Source organism: Scylla paramamosain, chromosome 3 (genome assembly GCF_035594125.1).
Source record: "Scylla paramamosain isolate STU-SP2022 chromosome 3, ASM3559412v1, whole genome shotgun sequence".
Lineage (NCBI taxonomy): Eukaryota > Metazoa > Arthropoda > Malacostraca > Decapoda > Portunidae > Scylla > Scylla paramamosain.
In genome coordinates this window covers 28841449-28850521 of record NC_087153.1, presented here as the reverse complement: position 1 = coordinate 28850521, position 9073 = coordinate 28841449, and the positions used below count along the sequence as shown (strand labels likewise).

The 9073-nt window shown below is 37.1% G+C and overlaps 1 pseudogene; it reads left to right on the top strand.

The window, feature by feature from the left end:
• LOC135093310 (acidic mammalian chitinase-like) overlaps window positions 1–9073 on the top strand; it is a 59535-nt pseudogene that overhangs the window by 24567 nt on the left and 25895 nt on the right.

Here is a 9073-nt window from a genome sequence, read left to right as displayed (position 1 = left end):
CGGACTGTTACATAGAACGCTAGAATTACAAGAGTATTTCAAAGAATCTGAAGGTGGTGTGTTTAACGGAAACAAAGTTAAAAGAAGAAAATCAGGTTGTCATTAACAATAATAACAATATGTGGAGAAAAGTCAGGGTTGGTAAAGGAAGAGGGAGGTTCAATGATAATGGCAAAAAATGAGATGAAGACAAAAATAGTGAAATATGGGAAAGAAAAAGCAGAAATAGTGAGTGTTAACTTGGCGGATAATAATGGAGAAATATTTATGGTAATAACAACCTATGTACAACCCAAAACAAATTCTTGGAGCAATGAAGACTATGAGAAAATAATAGTAGGTACCATCCAGTGTTTGAGTAAATTAATCAAAAGTAAGAAAAGAGTACTATTGGTTGGTGACTTCACTTGCAAAGAAATAAATTGGAAATGTTCAAGGCAGGAGGAAATGAGGCTGCATGGGGAGAAAGATTGAAGCTGACTATGAAAAACACAATGGTGCAGTGGGTGACTGGAAATACAAGGTATAGGGGAGATGACAAACCAACAAGATTTGACCTAATAATAACAAAAGGAATTGACCTAACTAAAGAATTAAGATATGTGTGCCCCATGAAAAAAAAAAGTGACATGTAATGATAGAAATGGAGACTGATAATAATGTTGGTGTAGAGGATGAATCATACAAAGAAAACAAGAGAAACTAGGAAAGCAAATACAGATGATCTTAAGACATTCTATGAAGAAATGGACTGAGGAAAGCTGAAAACAAGAAATGATTTGCAAGATAAGTATGACATTTTTATGGAACTATATAAGGCAGGAGTGAATAGATATGTCCCACTATACAAACCTAAACAAAAAGGAAAAGAGGTGTGGCTCAATCCAAGATGTGCAAGAGCAAAGAAAAAAGATGAAGCATGGATAAAAATGAAAAGAAATTAAAACCCTCAAAAATAAAGAAGACTTTAATATAGCAAGAAATGAATATGTGAAAATAAGGACAGAGGAAGAGAAAGGATATGAAAAAGATACAGATGAAAAGTGCAAGGATGAACCAAAACTATTCTACAGATTCGTAAATGGAAAAATTAAACTAAAAGAAAAACTAGAAAGGTTGAAGGATGGAAATGAAACATATAAACCAAAAGCCAAAAAGTTCCAGCAAGTTTTCACAGGAGAATCAGAATTTAAAGAACCACAAGATGAGAAGATAAAAAAGCAAATGTGGTAAACAAAGGCAATCAAAGAAGAAGTTTATAAAGTGATGGAAGAACTGAAAAAAGAGAAAAGCAACAGGACCAGATGGAGTATCAGGTTTCATTTTAAAAGAGTGCAGAAAACAGCTTATTGAAGCAGTATATGACAATAAAGTGCTCATTATCAAGTGGAAGAATGTTCAAGGAATCAAAGTGAGCAGACATGGGGCCAATTTATAAAAGTGGAAAGAAAGAACCACTAAACTATAGACCACTATCAATGACCAGCATAGTATGTAAGATCTGTGAAAAAGTAATAAAAGAAGCAGTGGACAAAATTTCTAGGAAAACATGATATAATATCAGAAAAACATTATGGCTTTAGACAAAAATGATCAAGTGTAATAAATCTGATGAGCTTCTATTCAAGAGTGACTGATATAACACAGGAGAGGGTTGATTGGGTAGACTGTGTGTATTTGGATCTAAAAAAAAAAAACTTTGACAAAGTTCCCCACACTATGGAAGCTAGAAAATGTAGGAGGGTTAAATGGAAAAATAATAAACTGGATGGAAAGCTACCTAAAAGGAAGAGAAATGGGAACGGAAGTAAAAGATGTAAAATCAAAATGGAGAAAAGTAGATAGTGGAGTACCACAAGTATCAATGCTGGCACCAATACTTTACCTGATCTACATAAATGATATGCCTGAAGGAGTAAAGAGTTACATGAACTTGTTTGTAGATAATGCAAAATTACAAAGACTTATAAGAAACAACAAATACTGTGAAATTCAATAACAAATACTGTGAAATTCTACAAGAGGATTTGAGTAAAATCTAGGACTGGCGTAAGAAATGGGAGATGGAACTTAATGTGAAAAATATCATGTAATGGAAATGGGAAAATGTGAAGATAGACCAGAATGGACATATAAATGAGAAATGAAGAAATAATAAAAGTACAAGAAGAGAAAGATCTGGGAGTGACAATACAGGATAGTCAACTGTTGGAGAAGCATGTAGAAAAGATATTCAGTGATACATATAGAATGGTGAGAAATATTGGAACAGCATTCTACTACATGGATAAAGATATGATGAGGAGGATAATTACCACAATAATTAGACCAAAGTTGTAATATTCTGAATCAGTGTGGTCTCCCTACAAGAAGAAACATGTAAAAAAACTAGAAAAGATATGAAAGATGGCAATGAAGATGGTTTCAGAACTGGAAGAATTAACATATGAAGACAGATTAAAGGAAATGAATTTGCTAACATTGGAACAAAGAAGAGAAAGTGCAGATTTAATACTGATATATGAATTATGGAATGGAGTGGAAGAAATTGATAATGAGAAATGACAGCTGAGAGAAGAAGGAAATGCCAATTTCACACAAGAACACAGCAAAAAATTAAGAAAAAGGAAGATGCATAAAAAGAAATATAGTTTCCTACAGAGAAATATAGAAATTTGGAACAAGCTAAGTGAGAAGATAGTATTTGCAATGAGTGTGCACAACTTTAAGGAAAAGCTGGACAAGTGTAGGGTAGGTATGGAGAAGGGACCACACAAGTGTAGCTCAGACCCTGTAAATTACAACTAGGTAAAACACACACACACACACACACACACACACACACACACACACACACACACACACACACACACACACACACACACACACACACACACACACACACACACACACACACTGGAACATGGATGCATCAAGTAGATGGCAATCTTTTGGGAGACATTTGAAGTTCTTGAAGACACCAATTCAGATGAAAAAGACATGTTACTGAGATATCATATTAATTGTAAAGAAATTATTTGAGAAAACTAGAAATAATAGATAACAGACACTGGGTAATACTCTTAGTTAACTGGGCTTTATGTTACTTCCAACTAACCGATTATCATGTGTTGCATGCTACTGAACAGATTTTCTGTCTTGTACAAATCATGTGCATGTCATTGTTTTCTTTTTATTATATTTTACGTAATTTTATCTTACTTTGTGTGTGTGGAGCAGAGGTTCACGGTACAGTACTACCTGGACCTGGGAGTGCCCAAAGATAAAATGGTAATGGGTATTGCCACGTATGGTCGTTGCTGGACCCTGGATGACATCAATGACCACGGAATGTTGGCTCCAGCACATGCCCCTGGACCTGCTGGACCGTACATCCGCATCCCAGGCACTTTGGGTTTTAATGAGGTGAGGCTTATCCATAACCCTCAAGCTTTTTACTACTGTGGCTTTTATTAAGGCTCAGTAAAAATTATTTGGTGCAAAATTATGATATGATGTTGAAAGTTACTGTTTTTTTTGTCATATTGCCAGAGTTAATGATATCTGTCACTGTTAACAGTTTATGCTCTTCACTTCCAACATCAGGAGGAGACTTGCAGAATTGAACAATTGTAGTTAGCCTCATCATCAGGAGTTCAAACTCCTCATTTTCATTTGTTTTGTATTTTTTATGGCATGCAATAAGTTTCCCTTCATCTTTTTGCTTGGCTCTAGACCAGGGATCCCCAACCTGTGGAATACCATGGGTCTCATTGAGAACTCCAAGAGGGCAAAAGGGCCACACCAATAAGGAAAATCACATATACAGAACAAAAGATTTCAAAGGATTTATTAATGAGACACTTGCTGACATTTCTCAGCACAAGACTTATCAAAACCAGGGTTAATAGAACTAACAGTCAGCAAGAGAAAGTCATCCAAGTGGTCATCTGTGAGCTGTGCACAGATGACGACTAAGACTAATATTGTCTTGTATGCTGGTGGGCTGCATCAATGACCCAGGAAATTATTTGGTGGGCTGCACACTACATTAATTTTGGCAAGTGGCTGCGGGCTGCACAGAATGGCCTCTGACCCAGGGGTTGCTAGTTGGGGACTCATACTCTTAACCACCACTTGTCCTTCCTTCTTCCATCTTTACTCATTACATTATTCACATTTTTTATGTTAATCCTTTTTTCATTATCTATATGATATATTTCATTCTTATAGATCTGTGAGAGACTGAAGGATTCTGGAGATGACTGTAAGGTGGTGCATGACCCAAACCTCTATGAGCCATATTTCTACTGCACTTATGATAAGATATGGTGTGGCTATGATGATGCGGACTCTGTCTACCTCAAGGTGGGTTACAAAAATGGAGAGAGAGAGAAATCAAGAGTTGTAAAGGGATTTGTATGATGGATGTCATGAATTTGTCATGAATTTCTAAATCTCTTCTAAACCATAGTTGTAGAATATAGTATAAAGATGGAAGATTTAAGGGAAAAATGTATTTTCATTTTTATATATGAAGGAAGCTAGCCAAGGTCACAAGGTGGAAAAGAGCCCTGTTAATTAATACTTTAAAATCACTTAATTAGAAGGTTTCAAATGGTTGATCATTGCTGTTGTGTGTTAAAAAGATTGATAGATGAAATATTATAATTCTGTTATTGGAATCTTATTTCTTGAAGCATGTAAAATCAAATGCAAGACCAATGCTGGTCTTTACCAGAAATGAGTTTGGTATCCTCTTCCATAGCACAAGCTATTGTTATCATTTCTCTATCTTCTTTATTCTTTCCGAGGGGGATGCTGGACAGGGAAACAAAAAAACACACTTATCCATCTTTCGTATCTTGTACCCAAAGTAGTAATGAGGATTTACAGATGCAGTGTTGATTATCTTCATCAAAGCAATTGAATTTCTGTGGATAAGTGGTAACTGGCAACAAGCATAGCTTATGTGTGGCTTACTGGAACTGTGTGAAGCACTCAAACCCATTTACATAGTTGGTTGAGTTGTCTGGAGTTTTCAGGGATGTATGTTGCTGTGATGTTGCCATGTAACCTGAATCCTATATTTTTAGTAGCCTGTGAGAAATTTTCTGCTGTCCACATGTGGTGGCATTGAATTTTATGTAAGATGATTGTGGTTGTGGAAATTGCTGTTTGGTTTTGAGATTTTAAATGCGTCTGCCCAAACAATTATGGATTGTTGCAGTTTAAATTATGGCATAGTCATTGTTATCTAGAGTAGCAGTGGTCTTGTTTGATCAGTTTTGAAAAAAATAGGAACAAGTACTCAAGATGGAGCACCAGGGAGAACCAAAGCACCACAAACAGGCAGGCCAGCAGCAGCATGAATAGCTACACCAGTAGGAGCAGACCCAATCACACCAGCCACCCTGCACTAAGATGATGGGGCTGCTTCACTTGTTCTCAATCCCAGGCGATTAGCTTGGGGTGGCTGAAATATGCAATTTTCCTTTCTGTTCTTGTCTTATTTAATTCAGATAGCTGACCTTTTCTTGCATGTAGAGATAAATCACACAGGTCTATGTTGGTATGAATGTCTGTGTTCCTGAGCTTTTGGGAGTTTTGTAATGCTTGCTGTTGGTCTTTAGATTTCACAAAATGAGCAATCACAGTGCATGGACAATTAGTTCCCCATGTTGAACTTGGCACCCACTCTGTGTGCTCTCTCCAGCTCAGCCATCCCGAGATTCAGCTTGTCACAAAGCAGTCATAATTTGACCTCCGTTTCTTCCACATCTCATTTGGTGATTTGTTGAGTCAGTCAAAGTGCAGGTTGTTATGCCTTGAGTAGTCTTCCTGGTAATCTAGACAGTTTTTAAGCTTGTGAAGTTTTTCTCCAAGTTCTGATTTCATACTATAATTCTTTTCAATGTGTGTACTTCTTTTAGTGCCATATTTTCACTCTTCAGGCTGTCGGACTCTTTTTGTGTAAATTCTAGTGAGTGAGTCAGCTGGATGTTGTTAGACTCCACTTGCCTATATCAGTTCCTTCAGCAGGAATTCTGTTGTATCCTGGCTGTTGGCCTCCTCTTGTGTAAATTCTAGTGAGTGAGTCAGCTGGATGTTGTTAGACTCCACTTGCCTGTATCAGTTCCTTCAGCAGGAATTCTGTTGTATCCTGGCATGCTTTCTGTTGTATTTCAAGCATAATCTTGACATCTTCAGGAGTCAACATTTTTGTTCTGGAGGTTACTATGATCTTGAATGAAGTCTTGCTTCACTGTAAATATGTCATATTTATAAATATGCCAGGATGTCTGCTCACTACAGCAGTCAGTAGCAGTCTCATGTTGCTGAACAATTTATTTATTTACCTCATTTGTTTTTTCATTTTTTTCAGAAATGTAATCTTCACTCTGCAAGTTTACTTCAAACTGCCATATAAATTAAGTTATATCACCTTAGATCCTTTTTACTTGATTTTTCATCTTTACAGGCACGCTATGCCCGAAACCTTGGTCTGGCAGGAGTGATGGTATGGCAGATTGACACAGATGACTTCAAGCCACTGTGCCAACAAGAGAAATTCCACCTCATCAACCAGATGAAGCGTGCTATTCAGAAACCAGCAGGTGGAGATGAGTTGGTGAGGCTTTAACCATTAAGCTGTTGAGAGGTTTGGTGAGAATCATCATCTTTGGGTAAATGTTTTTTTTAAGAAAAATTACCTCTTTACAAGAGTATTATGATTATACTGTTTTCAGTTTAGTTTTCATTGGTGCTTACTGTAATGTACTGTATGTTCTGCAGGAAATTCTTATGATAGGAAACAAACTTTGCTATATGGACTGCTTTGGACTTTAAGGTTTGGGACATTCCTCACTCTGTAGGGAAACTGTTTTCATAGGCATTGCATTATTGTATTTGTCATTTTTTTACTTGTTCCTTGTGTTATGTTGTTTTAATTTGTTATATTGAAATTTTGGCCTTGATTTTCTCTAGTTGAAACATTAGATATTTATGATATTTTCACAAAACTTGCCCTTTTAGGTGTGTCCAGACTTTGGGACAGTAACTGAAGCTTCATCCACTACTGAGATTACATCATCTACCATTGAGCTTCTAACCACTACCACAACTGAGCCTTCAACTCCAGAACCTACCACTACCACTATCTTGACTACCACCAGTACTACCACCACTACCATTGACCCAGGCTCTACCACCACTCACAATCCCAGCTTGCGTCCTGATTGCACAGGACTGCCTGATGGGACCACCTTCCCTCACTCTGACTGCAACAAGGTAAGTGAAGCAGAGGAAGGATAGGATGTTGTTATTTAACTAGTAGAAGGAAGATGTAAGCTAGAGGGAAGGAGAAAAGAAAATAATGAAGTAGTAAGGAAGATTGGAAAATGATATAAGGGACTTTCATTATTTGTATACAGTAGGGTATACAGCAATGCACGCTTGCTATAATGTACAACTTTAGTAACACAATGAAATTTTAATAAATATTTAATCAGAATGGCAAACCAAAACTGGCTTGATGAACTCGCCACTAGTGTGAGCACGGGAATTTTAATAAAAATTTAATCAGAATAACGAACCAAAACTGGCATAAAAAACTCACCACTAGCGCAAGCACTGAAATTTTAATAAAAATTTAATCAGAATATCAAGCTAAAACTTGCAAGACTAAGTCACCAACTGCACGAGCCACTGCTCACCTATACACCACCTATCCCTTCCTTCCTTTTTTTCCTTCACTCTCCCTTCTTTCACCTTGTTTCAAACCTTCCTTGCTGTCGTCTCCCCTCCGTCTTATCTGTCAAAGATAAGGGACATGGGAGTGAAACTCTCTCTCTCTCTCTCTCTCTCTAAATAAAACCTTCCTTGCTGTCATCTCCCCTCCGTCTTATCTGTCAAAGATAAGGGACAAGGGAGGGAAACTCTCTCTCTCTCTCTCTCTCTCTCTCTCTCTCTCTCTCTCTCTCTCTCTCTCTCTCTCTCTCTCTCTCTCTCTCTCTCTCTCTCTCTCTGTCTGTCTGTCTGTCTGTCTGTCTGTCTGTCTGTCTGTCTGTCTGTCTGTCTGTCTGTCTGTCTGTCTGTCTGTCTGTCTGTCTGTCTGTCCTGTCCTGTCCTGTCCTGTCCTGTCCTGTCCTGTCCTGTCCTGTCCTGTCCTGTCCTGTCTGTCTGTCTGTCTGTCTGTCTGTCTGTCTGTCTGTTTGTCTGTCTGTCTCAACTTAGGTGGGATTTACTGTATGTCAGTTAGGGATGCTGACAGTAGGTGTGACCAGTACTTGCCAAAGTAGTGTAAAACTTGGGGTGATAATAAGCAAAACTCGAGCTGGGAAAAATTTAAGATTAGGCTTAAAACTTACGAAGGTACTGGATATATTTGCTGTATTATCTCAGATTTAGTAGTACAAATGTGCTCATTCTGATGTATTTTTTTCAAAAATTGTGGAATTTTTTATATTATTTTTCTGGTTCCCCAGAACCAATTAATTTTTTCCATAGATTCTTCAGTCACCACAATGGACCTTTGCCATAACGAATGCTACACAGGAACAAATCATGTTTGTTGTCGCATACCCTACTGTACACAATTTTTATATATTCATGGAATTTATTATTGATCATTCCCACCCTATTTTCTGAGATTCAGAGCCTCTGTTCACTGTACTGTGTTGTGTCAGGAGATTTAAGACTCAAATGGACAGAAGCATGACATTTTATGCAAAGCCTGTGCTTATTATGATGAACAATACTTACAACTGTATCACACCATTAATTTTTATCTTTGCCTCTTAGCAAAGGAAACACTGTATATTTCAGCATAACTCACATGAGCATATTTTCCTCACATGTAGAGAATTATTTTGTCACACCAAAGGTAGTTGCATAAATAAAAGACATGTTCTGAATACTTGTATAACTAAGGTTGGATCATAGGAAATGTACTTAAGATAACTCCTTTTTTTTCTCTTCGAAGGATTGTTTTTCATATGAGAAAAACAAGTGATGTATCCAGTATAAATTGGGGACCATTTTCAATTTACTATTTTAAAAATCTAATTATTCA